Here is a 22,368-nt window from a genome sequence, read left to right on the forward strand (position 1 = left end):
AAGATAGTGCGTGTATAGCCATTCGTAGCGCCTGTCACCAAATTAGCTATTCTTATTCTCAGATGATTTGGGTTGAATTTAGACTCTGAAAACAAGTTGCACCATCATCATGCAGTGGTCAGTTTGTTCTTTCATCCCTGCCAACTGGTATTACCACCTGCTGGGTGGCCACGTCTCAGAGCTCAGATACATTTGAAAAATGGACTGAAGTCAAAAGTGAGGATAAGTGGACACAGTTCACTGTCCCGGGTCTATGGTGAACTTTTATCTGGAAAAGGGGATGGAGGGGGAGAGCAACTTTCTTTCCCTTTTCTTCTTTTCCACCCACCTGAAGCTTTGACAGTCAGCCTGTGGCTTATAAATTTGGCCCCAGAGAGAGGGGTGAAGAGGGCCACTGGTACTGACGTATCTCTTGTAAGTGCAAGCAACCAAAGAAGATTCTAGAGATGCAATGAAAGAATCAAATCAGAGAGGAAAAAGCAGTTACCAAGAAATCATGCTGAACTTGGTAGAAAATACAAAATACGCTCGATGAGTGTGTGTGTGAGTGGTGTGTAGGTGTGAATGAGTGTGAGTGGGTGTGAGCCAGCGTGAGAGCATATAGTGTTTTTGCATATGGTATCCATCATGTTCATGTGGTGTGAGTGTGCAGTTGTGAGAGTCTGGAATGTGTGTGTGTGTGTGTGTGTGCATGCACGCACACCAGTCTGGGTGTGTGTGTGTGTAAATGTAAGTGATACAAGTCTTTGGTATTTGTGTGTGTGTGTGTGTTATGAGTGGTGTGAAAAGAGGGAAGGGAGGGAAGAGATATGGGAACATATGTATATGTATAACTGATTCACTTTGTTATAAAGCAGAAACTAACACACCATTGTAAAGCAATTATACTCCAATAAAGGTGTTAAAAACAAAACAACAAAAAAACCTTTAAATAAAAAAAGAAAAGAAATTAAAAAAAAAAAAGAGGGAAGAGACAGAGAGGATCTGAAGCATCTTTTTTTCTTCCAATCCAGGAGTCTGTTCCTTATTTGCCGTCTAAACCAGGTTGTGGTGGGGGGTGGGACGTTCTTGAATCAGCCTCTTTGTTGGTTGACATATATTCTTTTGCCAAGTAGAAGTCATTTTTGTTGAACTATAAATTGGGTCATTCATTAGTATGGAAATAAGGTTTTTTAGGACCAAGAACAGCTTATGTATAAATACTCTCTTACTTCAGCTCTGAACAAAGAAACAATTGTGGCTTAAATGCAGTCAGAGTCACTGCTAGTATATGCCAGAATGGTTGATGATCTGTCCTCAGCAGACTTTGCTGTTGGTGCCCATTGCGTTGAGGAGTGTAGGACTTTACCAGTTGATGCTAAAAAAGGCATGAAATGAATACACACAGTCTACGTAGGGGGGTTGGCGGCAGTAGAGCTCTTTTGCCCTCTTTGGCTTGTACCTTTCTTGCCTGCAGGTGAAGTAGCTGTGCACGTTGACAGGGACAGGTACCTAGGAGTCGAGGTGAGGTGTAATTAATTCTGGACACGAAGCACACATAGCAGTGGCTCCAAATACGATTCTTGTTTTGTTTGTAGATGTTTTCTTTTGAAAATCATTGAAGTACCCTGGAGTTCTTTCGAATGGAGCCCACTGTTAGATGATTTGGGTTGACCGCAGGCTAATAAGAAGAATCCAGGAAAATTCAGCTTTTATTGTCACCAAGAATTTATCAAGTAAATATACAGCCTGCCCATATGACTCAGAAAGAGACTCTTCCTTTAGTTGGAAAAAGAAAACTGGAACAGGCCAGGATACACTATTACTGTATCAAGCAATGACTTTGTTGATAAACCAAGCCACCTCTCTGAAATTAATCCCCTGGAGAAAGAGAACCAAAATCCGAAATATGATTTTACTGGTAGCCAAAGTTTATGACTCTTTAATTTCTACACTCTACAAGAATTTCATGAAACAGGTAGAAAAGTAAAACATTCACATTTGGTGTAGATTTATTTTTTTCCAGCTAGATGTTAGTAGTAAGGATATAAGCTTACTGTATTTTATTGAATCCCATTAAACCATTTCTGTCTGGATTTAATGGAGGAAACTTCAAATGGGAAAATTCCAGGTCTTATAAAGAAGAAGAAAGAAACAAGATAAGATCAGAATACCAAGCTTCTCACCAAAATTTCTTGTCAATGCTGCAATTAGTATTAAAAAATTAGGTATGTGTAGTCTAGAACCTCGACATCCTGGCCAGTTCCCGAATTCAAACTATTTCCGTGAAGAGCCTGCTTGCTTAGAGCTTGGCACTATGGGAGGCCAGTGCTGTTTGCTAATGTGGGCGTGGGTGTGGGCGTGAGTGCGCATGCACCTGTGGAATGTGTGGGAGAATGTGTGTTTTTAGAAGTCTCCAGCCCCAATATTACACATAGTTTTGGCACCAGCATGCCCTATTCTGTATCAGAGCCAAGGTATCCAAAGCCAGTATTATGAGTAGATATAACCGTCTGTGATGTGCAAATGAGAGGATGTCTCTGCCTACTAGACGTCTCCAGAGTTTAGTTCAGTTCCTAAGGAGGCGTGCACTTGAACTGAGTCATCTTACTATTTCCTTGGGGGGAGGAGGTAACATATAGAGAGAGATTGCCCTCTAGAGACAAGGGCTCCAAGGGTCAGACACAGATGAGGGAGGAGGGTAGGACTCACTGGGTACAGTGGGGGTGGTGCTAGGCTTTTGGATAATTGGAATATATTAGGAAACATCTAGCGCACATTTTGTATGCTTGGAAGGAAGCTCAGCAGAGTAGAGACAGAAAGATCCAGTTTTAAATTCTAGCCTCATCATTTACTAACTTGTGTGACCTTAAGCAAGTCATTTAACTCTATTCTTCAGTTTTCTCGTATGTAAAATACCGGTAATCAGTAATTACCATGTAATTGTCATGAAATTGTAGGTTGTTGTAAGAACTAGAAAGTTTGCATATATTTGTTTTTTGGAAATATTCAAGAAATGAGAATTATGTTAGTATTGACTCATTTGCCGGCATTAACTTTTTTTTGATTGCCTGTGAGAGTGACTTCATTTAAAGGAGCTACATATGAGCTTGGGGGAGCAGAAGTAATAACTGACTTACTACTACTGTCCCATACTATTCTTATAAGGTCTGTTTCTTGTTCTCCTCCTGGTGCTGTGGAGCCCATTTCAGAACATTCTCTGCTGTCCTCATTCATTCGTCACCCTGCAATTGATACTCATGCCATATGAATATATCACTTTCACCTGTCTTTTTTATTTTTTAACCAGTGTTAGCTAGCTTATATTGTTTTTGGTGAATTAGAAAATACACTCCTTCCTCATAGCATTTTACTTCCATCTGCTGCAAAAGTCTTGTGATAAATACATAAATATATGATGTATATTGCGCTAGTGGTGCCACATGGAGTTGTACCGTGCACAGCATGCACAGCCGTATATGGTGGCCCCCTATTTCAGCATTGTTTATCCGCACTTCACTTCAGTAACCTAGACCTACTACTCTACCTCCAAAGTATTACACTCCAATAGCCTCCTCCTAGACTGCAACCTCCTATTTTTATCATTCTCTGTATCAGTCCCAATACAACTGCTCATACCTATCACACTTTGATGTCTGTCTTTCTCTCCTCATCTCTTGTATTAGTTTTTCATTGCTCTGTAACAAATTGCCACAAATTTAGCAGTTTAAAACAACACCCATTTTATTAGCTCACAGTTCTGTAGGTCAGAAGACTAAACTGTGTTCTGTGTTCTGGGTCTCACAAGGCTGAAATTAGGTGTTGGCTGGGCTAGGGTCTTACATGGAGACTCCGGGAAAGAATCTGCTTTCAGGTTCATTTTAGATTGTTGGTAGAATTCAATTCCTTGCCGCTGTCAGACTAAGGTCCCATTTCCTTGTTTGCTATCAGCCAGGGCCCACTCTCAACTCCTAACGTCTGCCTGTGTTCCTCAGCTTGGGACCTCCTTCATCTTCAGAACCAGCAACAAAGTCCCCCTTGTGCTCCAGTCTCACCTCCCTTTCTGCCACTAGCCTGACAAAGTTCTCTGCTTTTAAAGGATGCATACGATTAGATTGCTCACACCCAGATAACCGCCCCCCGCTTTTGCCATGTAAGGCCATGGGAGTAGCACCAGGGGGTGGAGATCATGGGGACCAAAATCCTGCCTACTACATCCTTCGTCCCCCATCCCTCATGTTGCTTAACTTAATTTCATAACCAGTCTGGACCTCATTGTTCATCACTTCAACCACATTCTACTATCATTCTTTATTGTTTTACCCCATTGTTCGGCTGACCCATCGTGGTAACTTAACTCTGGGTCAGTACAACCACCCTTCTCATTCCTACCCCTAGGCTGCTGAGAAAGGTGGGAATTCGTAATAATCTATAGTTACAGCTTTTAGTGCTGTCACTTTCTGTGTGGATTATTAGAGTAGCTCTTCGACTCCAAACTTAATGCCCTCCAGGCCATCTCTCCCGTGGCCGCTAGAGCTATTTTTCTCAAATGCAATTCTGATCATGTCAGTCTGTGTTTATGGGTTTTTGTTTGTTTGTTTTCTTTTGTTTGTTTTTTGATATATAACAGTTTATGGGTTTTTGTTGTTTTTCTGTTTTTGTTTTTTGTTTTTGTTTTTTTTAGTCTGTGTTTAAAATCATGTAATGGTGTCCCATAGCTTTCAGAACAGAGTTCTGACACCTCATGATGGCATAGAAGGGCCTTCTGGAGATAACCTCTACCCATCTCTCTAGCCTTATCCCTCACTGCTCCCACGCAGGAAACCCATCTCAAACTCTACCAAATTAGTAATTCTATTGAATTCTATAGTCCTCTGTTCATGCCACGCTTTCCCATGCTTCCCGGTCTTCTGCACAGCTCTTTTGTTTTCCTGACACACCCCACCCATTGTTTTTCTTCTACTCATCCTTCAAGGCACAGTTCAAATATCTCCTTGTGAAGGCTCCTCTGTACCGTCCATTTGTTTGCCTCCTGCAAAGTCGTTTACTCCTTCCCTTGAAAACTCACCATCAAATCACATTGCATTTATGACTATGAGAGCTCTGAGGAAGGGGCCTGGGTCTTTATCCATACTCTTCTCGCTTTTTCCTTTCCCCTGACTTGGAAGAGGAGGTTAGCGCATAATAAGCACTCAGGGTGTGGTTGAATAATTGCATTTATTCTCAATGGAAAGATACAGGCAAACTCGTTTGGGGCTCTTAATCAGCTCAACTAAACCTTCCAAAGTGACTTCAGTTCAAGTTCTGATTGTCGTTATGAGTTAAGGCTGCTGCGATTTTTAGTCTTAAATTGAAGATTTTCCCCAAGATTGTATTCATCCTTTTTCCTATACCTAGGAGGGATCAAGTGTTTATAAGAGATGGAAACAGACTAAAAGAGCCTATAGTACACTTCTGTCATATTCTTTGGTCTTTAGTTATAGTTAAAACTTTTAACTGGGTAGTCATTCTGCCATCTGGTAATTCAAGTTGTATTGAGGAACAATGAGGTGAAATACCTCCTGTGGAAGGAATCAATAGAAATTTGTTTTTAACTCTCCTTGGTTTTTTGCGTATGCTATGCCTGCCTACTTATATATTTGTTTCACTAATTAGGTTTTTCCAATTTCCTTTATCATGCCAGGACTGTATCTTTTCGTTTGTTTCTATCTAGAAAAATATTGAATATAATGTCTAGAGGAGCTGAATTTTAATGATTTCTGTTTACTCTAGATGTAACTATAAATCCTTGCCTTCAAGTGTAGTGTTTAACATTAATAGAAACCATGAAGCAAATTGAAGGTTGTATATAGGAAGTCCAATGGAATTTTACCACCATCAATTCAGTATATTAACTGTGGTTATGTGGGACCCTGTATTTTTCTTAATGCAGTTTGATGAAACGTGTCATACCCCCAAATGTAAGACACTTAACTTGTTTATTTCACTTAAATGCTTATATAGTCTGAGTACGGTCCTCTAATAGCAAGCATACTATAAATGTGACTTCTGTTGTACTTTAAAGATAGTCCTTTAAACATCTTTTTGTTGAAGAATGTCTAATTTTATTATATAAACATGAAATTAAATCTCACATATTAGGTTATATAGCTAACTCAATTATTCACATTCTAGAAAAGAACGGTGGCTTTCTCTTGCTCTGTTAATTCCCAAAGACGTTCTTAATTTAGAATGCTTTTCTTCCTGTGGATTAATTTCTCCTTTGTATATATGCAAGAGAAGCTTCTCCTGTTAAATTTTCAGTGGTCTCTGGTGAGTACAGGTGCTCCTTCAGCTTCTAACAACTCACGGTCTGTCTCTATTGAATGCCTCATAAGCTAATATTTTTGGAGTGATTCACTCATAGCTGGGAAATGGACTGTTGACATTACGGAAGGGAGGTTATTGGCTAACCATTGTTATGAACAACTCTTCTTTGAAAGTCAAGGATGGCTCACCAGTACTGGGTATTAAGAATACTGGTTAGAAAATGAATTTAGATAAGGGCTCAGCAGCAGATCAAGCATTGTATGTGAAATTTTATTTTTAAATCCAAAAAGATAAAAATAAGAGTGCGAAATTAGAAAGTTGAGTCCTTTTTCCATTGTGTTCTTATATTCAAACTTGAGTGATAGATTTGAGAGGGAACCTATCACTTAACACTTGAAGTGACTGAGACCCAGAGGGGTGCAGTGACTTGCCTAAGATCATACAGCTAGTTAGTACCAGAACAAGAAGTATCCTGCTCTCTTCTAGACCTGTATACTTTTTACTGTACTATGTGGATTTTCTCTGCTTGTTTTTCAACCGCCAACATTGTAACAACAGTAGAACCATTTGAATGAGATGAAAAGTCACTTCCTTTTAAAAATCATTGATATTTTTCCATCCTACTTGGTGTACCCCATCTGTAACAGCTGAGGGGATTAGCTAGTAGTAACATGCTTGGTTCTTAAGATAGTCTTGCTACTTTTCAAAAGGAATGATTTAAGAAATGCTTTTTACATGCTTAGTTGAGTGTGCAACCCTGGTTGGTGAGAGAAACCTCTTTTGTACTGTATGAGAGTTCTTTTGTTGCTTTACACTGTAGACCTTCTTAATGGAAGGAAGGGGGGAAGGAGGCTATTATGCTGTTTTGCATTTACAATTCAGAATTATGTCCTTGGTGGTGCTGAAAGAAATTTCATGACGGGATATTAGGGAGTGTTAGGCCTATTTGGGCAATTATCTATCAATCTACTTCAAGTCTTTCCATGTTCCAAAAAAAAAAAAAAAAGTGATCGAATAAAAAACAAAATAGTGTACAATGAGTTTGATGAAATCTTTTAAGTACCTTTGGTTGCTAGGGCAACGCCTCCTTTTGTCTCTGTTTAATGTGACTTCCCTCTCTGCAGCTTGACTTCTTGCAAGCAGATATCTATTTTTAAAAAAGAACAAAATTCCAGGCTTATGGCAAAAGAATAAGCCCCCCTCTCTCCAACTTATCTTATTTGAATAGAACTGAGATGAAGAAGAGCCATTGTGTTCACTTTGCATGGCGAGCCTGAGGCAAAATGGTTAAGTGGTCCGAACTTTGGCTTTTGAAGCCTCTGTCCTTCTTGGTATCTCAGCCCCACCTCTAGGTGCCCTTGAGCTGCCTTCTGGGCGCCCTTTATGATATCCACCCCCACCCCAAGCTCCAGGGTAAGGATGCACCTCAATACCACTCATACTCCCCACCCCAATCATAATTTAGTCACCCTGTGCCCATCCTTTCAGATACTGTTCACTGTTTTCCAAAGAGAGAGCTAGCTGAAATGGTTGGTTTTAACAGATGTTGATTTGTACACATACCTTGCCCCTTAGTTTCATCATTAGATATAAATTTCTTTTGCTGTAGCAATACTTCATCCCTGAGTTTTTCAACGTCAGAACCATTGACATTTTAGGCCAGCCAATTAATTCTTTGTCCTGTGCACTGTAGGATACGTAGCAGCATCTCTGCCTCTACCCACTAGATGCTAGCATCAACCCCCCAGTTGTGACACTGGAAAATGTCTCCACAAATTGCTAAAGGTCCCCTGAGGATCCAAATAGCCCTCAGTTAAGAACCACTGCTTTATCCCAGGGAAACCACCCTCTTCTCGTGATTTCAGTGGCTGTAGACTGGGCAGCGAGAAGATAGATATGTGGAGACATGAGAATACGTATATTTTAAAGATCTGTATTTTGAGCCTGTTAGCTGTTAGTGTTCAACATAGTTGGCTCCCTGCTCTTATGTGCATAGGGTCAGGGTGCTTATACTCCTATTGCCCAGTGGCTTTTGTTCAACATTTTTTTGAGGTAATAATTTTAAGTTTATAGCTAAGTGAATTTTATCGAATGTATACTCTCCATCCAGATCAAGATAGCTAACACTGTTATTATCACATAAAATCCCCTTTCCAGGCAATCCCCTTGACCCAAGAGACAACCACATATCTGCTTTGTGTTACGGTTGATCAGTTTTGTCTTTTCCAGAATTTCCTATAAATAGAATGATCAACTATGTAGCTGTTTGTGTCCGGCTTTGACTCACCATAATATATATATATCTCTATCTATCTATCTATCTAGATAGATAGATAGATAGATACATTTTAAATTTTTATTTATTTATTTTTGGCTGCGTTGGGTCTCCGTTGCTGCACGCGGGCTTTCTCTAGTTGCAGCCAGCGGGGGCTACTCTTCGTTGCAGTGCACGGGCTTCTCACTGCGGTGGCTTCTCTTGTTGAGGAGCACAGGCTCTAGGTGTGCGGGCTTCAGTAGTTGTGGCACGCGGGCTCAGTAGTTGTGGCACACGGGCTGTAGAGCATGGGCTCAGTAGTTGTGGCTCACGGGCTCTAGAGCGCAGGCTCAGTAGCTGTGGTGCACGGGCTTAGCTGTTCCGCGGCATGTGGGATCTTCCCGGACCAGGGCTCAAAGCCGTGTCGCCTGCATTGGCAGGCGGATTCTTAACCACCGCGCCACCAGGGAAGCCCCACCATAATATTTTTGAGATTCATCCATGTTGCTGCATGTATAGGTAGTTTATTATTTTTTTTATTGCTGAGTAGCATTTCATTGTATGATACATTTGTTTATCCACTCGTGTTGATGATGGACGTTTGAGTTACCTATCGTTTTTCACTACTGTGAATATATCTGCTATGAGCATTCATGTAAAAGTCTTTTTGTGGACGTATAAACACTTTTTTGTTTTGCATATATACCTAGGAGTAGAATTCTAGTGTCATACCATGTCTTAAAAATATTTTAAGTGATTAAAAAATTATATTCTTGTCCACAGAGAAAGTCAGTCTATGAAATTTCAGCCATGAAATCTACCTGTACGATATCTAAAATGAGGATCTGAGAAATTGACTGGAAAAAAGAGAGAAATAATAGTGTTTAAGAACATGGGTTTTGAGGTCAACAGACTTGGATACAAGTCTTGGCTCTGCCACTTAACAGCTATGTGGCCTTGGGCAAGTGACTTAATGTCTCTGTGTCTCAATTTCATCAGCTATAAAATAGAAATGAAAACAGTAATTAGGTGATAGAATTGTTGTGAGAAGTAAATGTGACAATGCAGGTAGAACACCTCGCAGGGAACTTGGCATATATTACTATTGTTATTATTATTGAATTGTAAATGTTACAAATGCTATTGTTGTGTGGGAAGTTCATCCAATTAGAGATTGTGGTTCAGAAATTCGGAAGACTAAATGAAATAATGGGAAGGGGCGAGTGTAAGGAACGCGGCTGTTAAATGTCCTGGGTCAGTGGAAACAAGAGAAAAGGATAATTTAAGAAGAATTCAGGATGTACTGATTCAGATGATTTAGCTCAGGGTAATTAGTCTACTGGAAAAAGTAAAAGCAAGAAATCTTGAGGATGATTGCAGGGATTCATACAATAACTGAACTATGTGCTTATAACAAATGAGGGGACAGGGAGCCTTGCAGGGTAGAGTTAAGTTAGGACTTGGAATTCTCAGTCACTGTTGGGTCCCAAACCCCTATATGAATCTCTCCATAAGAGAGGGAAGAGGATGATACAGGGCAAACTAGTGCCCCCAAGATTGGAGAGCGTTGCAGCTGATAGGAGCAGGGACTGCCATGAGAACCAGTGGCAAGGTAGGAAAAACTGAACTGTAATTGATGAGTTTCTAGAAGCTCAGTGCAGACAACTCTGAGAGTTAAAACCTCCAGGGGGATCCGGTCATAGAGTGGTCCCTACAGTATTGTGAGATTTGCCTCCAGGAACTCGACCAGATTCCCATAGTAAATACTGGAGACAAATTCCCTCTTGCTTCTGGCAGAGGGAGGAGAAAGGGAACCATTTAAAAATGCACCAGAGCACCCTGTTCTCCTTAACAAGGCCTATTCTCAGGAGAAACTAGTTAACCAGACCCTAACTTGCTGGGATATTATCAGAACCTAACTGACCCAGGGAACAGAAATACCCAGTTCCAGTCCATTCTAGCCATTTTGGGCCACCTCAGGGGGAAGAATAAAAACCTGAGGAACACTTGTCAAGTTCACAGTCCAGAGGCATAGACTCACTAGAAGACTGAGACCTGATCATGGAATTATAGAAGACTTCCCTTCCCCCACACCTCACCACCATGTTACTGAAGGCCTATTTACAACAATTCCTTTATCATGTCCAGCTATCAAGAAAAAATTATAGGCATACCAAAAGACAACACAAGTTGAAGAGATAGAGCAAGCAGGATACATATCAAAAAAATTACACTGTATCATTTTCAAATTACAATCAAACGTAAAGAAAAAATACTGAAAGAAGCCAGAGGAAAGCATATCTTACCTATAGAGGAACAAAGATAAGAATTATATCCAACTTTTCTTCAGAAAGCATGTAAGCAAGAAAAGAATGGAGTCAAATATTTAAAGTGTTGAGAGGAGAAAACCCACCAACCTAGCCTGCTGTACCCTGTGAAATCATCCTTCAAAAATGAAGGGGCAATAAAGACTTTCTCAGACAAACAAAAATTGAGGGAATTGGTTGCGAGTAGATCTGCCTTGCAAGAAATGTTAAAAGAAGTTCATTAGAGGGAAGGAAAATAATACAGGTCAGAAACTCAGATCTGCATGAAGAAAGGAAGAACATCAAAGAAGGAATGAGTGAAGGTAAAAGAAAAACTTTCATTTTTCTTATGTTCATTTCATTTTTGATATTTCTAATATTATAAGCAATACATATTCATTGCAAACAACTAGAAATACATAAAAGCAAAAAGTAAAAATTATCAATCACCCATAAGCTCTACCTCCCAGAGATAATGATCATTAGCATTTTGATGCATTTCCTTCTAGTGTCTACATTTTTTTTTTTTTAATTGAGGTATAATTGACCTACATCACCGTGTTAGTTCCAGGTGCACAACACAGTGATTCAATATTTCTATACATTACAAAATGTTCACCACGTGTCTAGTTACCATTTGTCACCATACAAAGTTATATTTCTTTAAACTGATCTAACAGATAAGTTCAAAACAGTAGCAATAGTAGTAGTCAATTCTGTATGCTTAATGTGTATATATATGCTTACATATGCTTATATGCAAGTGAAATTAATGACAGCAATGATACAAGGGGTGGAAGAAAGGAATTAGGATTATTTTGTTATTGAAAGGTGCTCACACTACCCATGAAGTGGTATAGTGTTATTTGAACGTGGACTTGGATTAGTTGTAAACGTATGTAGCGAACTCTAGGGCAACCACTAAAATAAAGTATAACCAATGTGCTAAGAAAAGGGAGAAAATGGAATCATATAAAAAGTCCAATTAAAACCAGAAAAGGCAGAAAAAGAGTGGAAGACAAAAATAGGAACAAAGAAAAAGAGCAACAAATAGAAAATAGTAATGACTATGGTAGATATTAATCCAACTATATCAGTAATCACTTTGAATGTCAGTGGTCCAAGTGTACCAATTAAAAGATAGATTTTTAGAGCGAATCAAAAAACATGACTCACTGTTGTCTACAAGAAAGGCACTTCAAGTATAAAGAGACATGTAGATTAAAAGTAAGTGGATGGAGAAAAATATACCATGCTAACACTAATAAGAGAAAGCAGGAAGTAGCTATATTAATTTCAGAGAAAGCAGACTTCAAAATAAGGAAAGTTATCAGGCAGGGCTTTAAATAATGAGAAAGGGGTCAGTTCTCCAAGAAGATATAATAATTCTTAATGTGTATGCACCTAATAACAGAGTGTCAAACTATATGAGGCCAAAACTGATAGAACTGCAAGAAGAAAGAGATGAGTTTACTATCATATTGGAGACTTCAATACCCCTTTCTCAGAAATGGACAGATCCAGCAGGCAGAAAATCAGTGAGGACATAGTTGAACTCAGTAACACCATTAATCCACTGGATATTATTGGCATCTATAGACTACTTCAACAACAACAGAATACACATTTTTCTCAAGCTCACATAGAACATTCACCAAGATATACCACATTCTGGGCCATAAAACACACCTTAACAAATTTAAAAGAATAAATCGCATAGTGTCTACTCTCAGACCACAGAGGAATTGAAATAGAAATCAATAACAGAAAGCTAACTGGAAAATTCCAAAATACATGGAGGTTGAAGAGCACACTTCTTAATACCACGTGGGTCAAAGAAGAAATCTCAAGAGAAATTTAAAAATATTTTGAACTAACTAAAAATAAAAATACAACTTACAGGTAAACTTCGTTGGATGCAGTGAAAGCAGTGCTTAGAGGAAAATTTATATCATTGAATGCATATATTAGAAAAGATCTATATTACTCAGCCATAAAAAAAAATCTTGCCATTTGTGACAACGTAGATGAATCTAGAGTGTATCATGCTAATGAAATAAAGTCAGAGAAAGACAAATATTGTATGATCTCACTTATATATGGAATCTAAAAAAACAAAACAAAATGAAAACACTCATAGATACAGAGGACAAATAGGTGGTTGCCAGAGGGGTGGTGGTGCGAGGGGTGAAATAGGTGAAGGGGATTAAGGGGTACAAACCTCCAGTTATAAGCCTTGAGAATGTAATACACAGCATAAGGAATATGGTCAATAATGTTGTAATAACTCTGTATGGGAACAGATGGTTACTAGACTTAGTGGTCATTATTTCACAATGTATGCAAATATCAAATCACTATGTAATACACCTGAAACTAACATAATATTATATGTCAATTACATTTCAATAAAAAAAGAAAGACCAAAAATCAGTAATATGTTTCCACCATAGGAAACTAGAAAAGGAGGAGGAAATTAAATCCAAAGTGAGCAGAAGGAAAAAGATGAGAAGAATTAGAGGAGAAATGAATGAAATTGGAAACAGGAAATCAGTAGAGAAAATCAACAAACCAAAAGCTGGTTCTTTGAAAAGGTCATTAATTGATACGCCGCTACCTGGGCTAACTAAGAAAAAAGACTCAAATTACTAATATCAGAAATAAAAGAGGAAACATCACTACAGATTCCGTGGGAGTTAAAAAGATAATAAAGGATTACTATGAACAACTATGCACACAAATTTGATAATTAGATGAAATGGATCAATTCCTTGAAAGTCTCGATCTGCTAAAACTCGCACAAGAAGAAATAGCTGACATGAATAGACCCATCTCTGTTAAAGAAATTGAGTCAGTAATTAACAACCTTCCGAAACAGAAAGCACCAGACACAGATGGGTTCACTGGTGAATTCTACCAAACATTTAAGGAAGATGTTATGCCAATTCTCTACAGTTTCTTTCATAGGATAGAAGCAAATTGAATCTAAAAGTTATAAAAAGAGTTAGACACCATGACCAAGTAGGGTTTATCCCAGGTGTGCAAGGCTGGTTCAGTATTTGAAAATCATTTATTGTGATCAACAGACTCTAAAAGGAAAATAACACGAACATATCAATAGATGCAGAGAAAACATTTGACAAAATCCAACATCTATTCATGATAAAAACTGTATAGAGGAAAAATTTCTCAACTTGAGAGAGGCTACTCACCAAAAACTTACAGCTAACATCATACTTGTGAGAAACTAGAAGCTTTCCCCCTAAGATCAGGTACAAGGGAAGGATGTCCCCTCTTACCACTCCTTCTCATCATCATACTGGAAGTCCTTGCTAATGCAACAAGGCAAGAAAAGGAGATAAAATATACACAGTGGGAAGGAAGACATAAAACTGTCTTCATTCACAGATGACATAGTTGTCTATGTATGAAATCCAAAAGAATCCACCAAAAAATTCCAGGAATAAACAATTATAACAGGATTGCAGTTTAAAAGGTTAATATGGAAGAGTGAGTTGCTTTCCTATACACCAACAATGAACAAGTGGAACTTGAAATTAAAAACACAGTACTATTTACATTAGCACCCTAAAAATGAAATACTTAGATATAAATCTAATAAAATATATACAGGTTCTATATGAGCAAAACTACAAAACTTTAAGCACAATTAAAGAGGTCAATAAATGGAGATATATTCCATTTTCATGGATAAGAAGACTCAATATCGTCAAGATGTCAGTTCTTCCCAATTTGATTTATAGATTCAATGCAATCCTGACCAAAATCCAGTGAGTTGTTTTGTGGATATTGACAAACTGATTCTAAAGATTATATGGAGAGGCAAAAGACCCAGAATAGCCAACACAATACAGAAAGAACAGAAAAATCTTGGAGGACTGACACTATTTGAGTTCAAGATTGTACTGTAAAATTACAGTAATCAATACTGTGTGGAATTGGCAAAAGTAGACAAATAGATTAACGGAACAGAATAGAGAGCTCAGAAATAGACCTGCAGAAATATACTCAACTGATATTTGACAAAGGAGCAAAGGCAATAAATAAAAATAGATCAAAGATAGTCTCTTCAACAAGTCATGCTGGAACAACTGGACGTCCACATGCAAATAAAAAAATGAATCTAGACGTGAACCTTACCCCCTTCACAAAAAAATAACTCAAAATGGATCATAGACCTAAATATAAAATGCTAATCTCTGAAACTCCTAGGAGGTAACGTAGGAGAAAACCTATATGGCCCCCAATAAGGGGCTATCTTTTTAGATACACCAACAAAGACATGATCCATGAATGAAATGATTGAAAAGCTGGGCTTGATTAAAATTAAAAATTTCTGCCCTGTGAAAGGGAATTAGAGGACAAGCTACAGAGTGGGAGAGAATATTTGCAAAAGACCCATTTGATAAAAGGACTATTATCCAAAATATACGAAGAATTCCTTAAAGAAGAAAAATATAAAGATTTCTTAAAACTCAACAATAAGAAAGCAACCTGATTTAAAAATGGGCCACAGACCTTAACAGACATCTTACCAAAGAAGATATACACATGGCAAATGAGTATATGAAAAGATGCTCCACATCATATATCATCAGGGAAATGCAAATTAAAACAATAATGACGGACGTACCACTATATACCCATTAGAATAGCCAAAATCCAAAACACTGATAACATGAAATGCTGGCGATAATGTGGAGCAACAGGAACTCTCATTCATTGCTGGTGGGTATACAAAATGGTACAGTCACTTTAGAAGACAGTTTGGTGGTTTCTGAGAAAACTACAATACTCTTACCATAGGATCTAGTAATCACACTCCTTGGTATTTACCCAAAGATGTTGAAAAGTTATGTCCATACAAAAACCTGCCCGTGGAGGTTCATAGCAGCTTTATCCATATTTGCCCAAACTTGGAAGCAAGCAAGATGTCCTTCAGTGGGTGAATGAATAAACTGTGATACATACAGGCAGTGGAATATTATTTAGTGCAAAAAAGAAATGAGCTATCAAGTCATGAAAAGACGTGAAGGAACTTTAAATACGTATTAGTAAGTGAAAGAAGTCAATATGAGAAGTCGACCTATTTTATGATTTCAACTGCATGACATTTTGGTAAATGCAAAGTTATGAGACAATGAAAAGATCAGTAGTTGCCAGGGATTAGGGTAGGGGAGACATGAGTAGGTGGAGGCCAGAGGATTTTTAGGGCTGTGAAAATAGTCTGTATGACACTAGACTGATACATACATGTCATTAGACATTTGTCTAAATCCACTGAATGTACAACACCAAGAGTGAACCCTTAGGTAAACTATGGACTTTGGGTGATTATGATGTGTCAATGTAGGTTCATCCTTGGTAAAAATGTACCATAGTGGTGAGTGATGTTGACAATGGGGAGGCTAGTCACGTGTGTGGGTAGAAGATATATGTTGGAAATCTCTGTCCTTGCCTCTCGATTTTACTGTAACCTTAAAATTGCTCTAAAATTTGTCTTTAAAAAACTCTCTATGCTCAGTAAATGTTTGTTGGTTTGAACTTAAAAAAAATCTAGGTGGTGTTTTATCAGGATTCTATTCTTTTGTTCATCCACCAAATCTGTTGAGCCCCTTTTCTATATAAGGCATTATCCTAGACGCTCAAGGACTTATTTAAAAAGGCCTGACACATGGCTTCAGGCCTTCAAGCTTACAATCTAGTGGAAGAGCTCAGATATGTGCATAAAGCTAACACATTAGACAATATTTTATTTTTATTTATTTATTTTGCGGTACGCAGGCCTCTCACTGCTGCGGCCTCTCCCGTTGCGGAGCACAGGCTCCGGACGCGCAGGCTCAGCGGCCATGGCTCACGGGCCTAGCCGCTCCGCGGCATGCGGGATCCTGCCGGACCGGGGCACGAACCCGTGTCCCCTGCATCGGCAGGCGGACCCCCAACCACTGCACCACCAGGGAAGCTCTAGACAATGTTTTAAACGCTTAGTGAGTGATGTAGATATATGTGCCCTAAGAATTCAGGGGAAGAGGAGATCACTTGCAGTTGGGGTGATCAGGAGAGCATTGTAAAGGGATAAGCTTTTGAAAAGCTGGACCTTGAAAAATGAACTGGGTTAACTTTCTTAGTTATAAAATAATGAATCGTGTAAAAAATGAATAGCACAGCCCTGTATCCTTACATACTTATTATATATGCCATATATATATATACAGAGTTTTTACAGATTTACTATACATAATATTTTGCGACTTTATTTTTTAAAATTTGGATATATTCTCATGTAAATAAATGAATAAATAAAATCGTTTTAACAGCTCTGTAGAATTACACTGTATGGCTGTATGATAATTTATTGAACTATTCCTTCATTGGTGTCGATGGATATTTAGATTTTGGGGGAGTTTATTACTATTACAAACAGTGCTGCTAAAACATGCTTGTACATTTAATTTTGTACATTTATGTGGGGTTTTATGTAGAAAAGAATCCTTCGAAGTGGAATTTCCAAGTCCCAAAGTCCGTGTGATTTTAATTTTGGTAGTGTCACATTTACCTGCAAATAGATTATAACCATTTATATTCCCACCAACAGTTTATGCAAGTTACTTTTTATCCACGTCCTTCCCAACACATGGTATTCTAAGTGTTACTTTTTGCCAGTCTGATATATGAAGTATAGTATCTTATTGTTTTAGGAGTGAGGTAGCATCTTTTAGGTTTATGGGCCATTTTTCTTTTCCAGTAAACTTTGTCTTCTTCTGGCCATTTTTCTGTTGCGTTGTTGGTTTTTATGAGCTCTTTGTGTCTTAAGGAAGTTCTCCTATTTTCTATTATATGTGTTAATATGCATTTTCCAGTTTGTTTTTTTTAATCTGACTCTGATACTTTTTCGCCATATAGATGTCCTTAAGTTATATATAGTCAATCCTTGAACTGTCTACTCTATTGACTATTCCTCCCTTTTGGGCAGGGCTTTGAATGGAGGGCTCCTATCTAGGATATAGGAATTAGGAACTGTAGACTGGAGCTTTAATACGTTTCTAAGAAGTTTGACTTTATCATGTAGACAACGAGGGACCACTGCAGGGAAAGGGGAACTGTAGGGTTTCAAGAAGATGGGTTTTTTAAAAATTTATTTATTTTTTATATAGCAGGTTCTTATTAGTTATCTGTTTTATACATATTAGTGTATACATGTCAATCGCAATCTCCCATTCATCCCACCCCACCGCCCACTTTCCCCCGCTTCGTGTCCACACGTTTGTTCTCTACATCTGTGTCTCTATTTCTGCCTTGCAATTTGCCAGTGTGGAAGGGTAGCTGATAGAAGGGAAGAAATGACAAAGTCAGGAAGATTGGCTAGGAGGCTGCTGCATTATTAGTCAAGTGTACTGGGACGTAAGTCACTTAGGGGAGTTTTGGCGGGCTTGGAAATGTTTTAAGAGCTAGTCCGAAGGAAGCACTGAAAGAATGTGGTGATTTGTCTAGGTGATAGGAGGTACTGATTATTCTGAATTTTTGAAGGTCTGTGATTCCATTAAATTAAATGGGTGCTGTCACTCGATTTGAAATATAAGTGCATTTTCTTTCCTCCTTAGTCCAGTTCACCCAGCATTTACTGTGAGCTGCTGTATGCCTGCCCTTGTGCTTGGAGCTGGAGATAGAAAGATACACGTGGACTCTGGAATTCACAGTGTGGTAGGGAAAACAGAAAGATGTGAAAGCCAGATATTATATTACATTGTGGACATGCAGCAATAGAAATACGCACAAGATATGGAAATAATACAGAGGAGGGAGGGGAAACTTTGCCTGGGGAGGTCAGGTAGAGTATCACAGAGGATGGTATACATAGGAGCAAGATTTGAAAGGATGAACAGGAGTTTGCCAAGTGAAAAAGGGGGAAAGAATATTTCAAGAGGTCTGGATTACAGTGGTGCCTTTAAAGAGACTTGTGAATATTAATAGCTGGGTATCACAACTTTAAGGAGGAATGATGGGAGATGTGGCTGAAGTGGCAAAGAAAGGCTCAGTTATGGAGGGCTTTGTATGCCCTACCACGGATCTTGGAGCTTGAAACCCTGGAAAGGTTTTAAAGAGTTAGCGACTGACTAGGCTTAGAGTTTAGCATCCTCCTTGGAGGGGATGAGACTAAAGTTAATGAGACCAGTTAGGAGGCTACTGCAAGAAGTGTGATGAGGGCTTGACTTTGGGGCAGGAGAAGAGAGTGGAGTCAATTTGGGAAAGCGGAAAATTTAAACTATAGATAGTTTATAGAAGATGTGAATTTCAACTAATTGTTTTTTCCTGGGGCAGTTTTTAATAGGCTTGATAATGCTCTTTCCACTGGGATTCCTAATGGAAGGGATGTGTAAAACTGGTGGGACAGGAGTGGGAAGCATTTGGTTGTTAATCTTGAGCTTAATTTAGTGGTTCTCAACTTGTTTTCTGTCTCCTTAACTGTGAAATTGACATCCATCAGTAACATTACTCATTACCCTGCGGTGATTTTAAACTTGGGGGTGGGGGCTGGTGTGAGGAAAGTTACGGAATCTCCCAGGGAGCATGTATAGTTGGAAAAGCTGCCACTCTTCCTCCAAACACACACACGTCTGAGAATCCCTGGCATATTTTCAGCATCAGCATTGGTGGGAGAACACACACACACACACACACACACACACACACACACACACACAACTGGCAAATGAATTCACATTCACACAGAGTGTGTATATATTTGCATTTACTAAAACAGCCCCTAGTTACTGATTAACAGGAAGCAGCATCATGACATTCGAGTTTTCTTTTCTGTGATACTGTGATTTTTAATGCATTTCTGATAAGTATAAGTCAACTCATTGGGAGAAAGTTAACCCATGGGGAGAGAGTTAAGGGGAAAAGCATGGAACAAGTCCCCAATCTAGATAGAAGGGCATATAAGATGACTAATTATTTTCATGCAGATGTGATTTTTGAGCTGGCAGCCGTTGTAAAGCTTCCAGAGCGCGGCAAGTAAGATAGCAAGCGCACTATCTGGCGACGGAGTTGGAAGAGTGCTCGTTTAGGTTATGACCAGGCCATTCACTGAGGGGAGCTGCACAGTGAACAACACAGACTGTCAGGGAGGAAGGATTTGAGGCACCTGGAGTAACTTCTATGCCTGGTCAGAGTTGGCTCAGCAAAATGGTGATTTTCTTTCCGGTCCTTCTCTCTCCCCGTCATGGCATCAGCTTCCCGACCCACCTGCCTAGTATCATTAGGTTCCATCTCGTCTCCACCCAACCCCTTTCCACTCTAACTGGCCCTCAGTAGAAATGCGGTCCCACTTCAGTGAGAATAATAGAAGTGTAGGTTGCATCAGCCTTGTCAATGTGTAAAGAGCAAATATTGGAGGGAGTGTTTGATTTTTAACCGTGCCTTAAGCCAATGCAGTTCATAGATAAATATCAGTTGGCATAGCAGCCACGATCTCCATCCTCTCGGCGTTGAATCTAGTAGGGGATATTTAGGTAGGAGCAAATATTGGAGGCATTTTGAGTGGAGTTGTTATCATTTCTTTTCTGATACCCCTTAAAACACACCCCAAAATTAGGAGGGTACTTATGATCAACCTACTTATCAGGCTGAGTCTTTTGGAGGGACGTGGTCTCCGTCACACCACAGCAGAGAGCTTTCTGTTCCCTGCTTGGGTTTTCTCATTGAACCCTTTCCTTGGCTAGCATTTGAGACATCATCAACTTGGGGAAGAAAAACAATATGTATGAAATATGGATCGTATCTGTAATATCAAATTATATTTTTAATATATAAACTCATCACTGATTCTTTTTAAAGATTATCCATTAAGGAAGAGACTCACATCAAAGACAAAAATGCAGACATGGCTCAAACTGACTGCATTTATGCATGAATCTTCCCTACAGTCCCTCTTCAGGGAGTGGTTTCTTCCCCTCTATCCTGTCACTTTTTGTTTTTTTGAGCCATTTTAATTTACACATGCCATAGAGGCTTTTCACGTGAAGACTCTTCCTGCCTCTTGTGCTGAAGGGTCTATTATACACCTTCATCTTTGCTCATTTAAGTGCTTGGAAAACTCACATTCTCCAGAAACTGATTTGGCAGAAACCTCAGAAGCTCAGGAGCTAATACCCCTGAGATGGGAGGTCATTTTGAGTTCCATTTCCTAGTCATCTTGTGGAAAATATCAGGTGCAGACTTTTGAAAGGTTAATTTTTTCCTCAGATTGTGAATTCTGGCCTCATTTTCTTCTGAAAGACTGTCACAGCGTCATGATACTTCCTGGTAACCCCGTATTTATTTATTATTCACGATTAACTAACCTGCTTACAGGAACATTGAGTTTCAGTGTGGGCTCACATTTAGTGTTGGTTTCCACATCTGAGACTATAATTTCCAACGCTGACAATCTTCTATGTGGCATGATATTTATTTAGTTTAAAAAGTGTGTTTTTGTGGTAGAAGTATTTACAAGCCTGCTTTCTTGCAGGCATCAAGTGGGTTATAGAACATGGACAGTTGCGGAATCACACAAAGATGGTGAGGCTAGTGCAGCCACACGTGTTCTTTGCTCATGGATTTGATACCATTACTAGAGTGGGCTGGCATCATCAGAAACTGGAAGTGATGGTCCCAATTGCTGCCACCAACTGGCTCCTTTAAGGTGAACAGAACATTCCCTTCAGTATCATGACCCAGAGAGACAAGGCTGCCTAGGCACAGAATGATCAGTTTGGCAACTCTAAACAGGAATTTGATTCTGGATTGGCTGTTGGAAGTTTCCCTATGTTAGCAATGGCCAGAAGTGAGCCAGGACTTTGAAACCAAGACAGCATGGCAAGGAAGAGTCTAGGGTTATACATGGTCAGAAGTAATCGAAAGAGTCTGGAATCCAGGCATATGGGCATGGGGCAGAGAAGAAATCACATCTCTGAGGTCAAGGCAGTGAGAAATCTAGAACTGTAGGTAGTTTCAGATCAAGAACCAGCTATTGAAGCACGGAGGTAAATCCTATTCTAGGTCAGGGATTGTTTAACTTCTGGGTCTTTTGGTAGTTCAGACTGAGGCTAGAACTTCTGACTGAGGTGGCCCTTGAATAGGCATGTAGCTAAAAATACATCTCACCCAGCTAGGGCAGGGCCAGAAGACCTAAGAACCATAAAGAATCATAAGCCCAAGGAAAACTGGGTTATAATGATCCTGATAATGATGATAATAGCAGCAAGTATTTATTAAGTATTTAATGTGTTGACATGCTTCATCTCATTTCATCTTTACAGCATCCCCTGTGTAGGTACAATTGCTATATCTATCTTTATAAATGGGAACATGCAGCCAGTGAAAATTGTAGTGATTTTCCCAAGATCAATAAGGTGATAAGTTGCAAAGACAAATTGCATACACTGCCTCTTTTGGATTGTAACTATATAGGCTGACATTGATGCTGAGAACTCGGCCTCTGTGCACTCTGCCTAA

This window comes from Delphinapterus leucas, chromosome X, assembly GCF_059928025.1.
Source record: "Delphinapterus leucas isolate spDelLeu-1000000601 "Yukka" chromosome X, BTC_Dleu_Yukka2, whole genome shotgun sequence".
In the NCBI taxonomy this organism is placed as follows: Eukaryota; Metazoa; Chordata; class Mammalia; order Artiodactyla; family Monodontidae; genus Delphinapterus; species Delphinapterus leucas.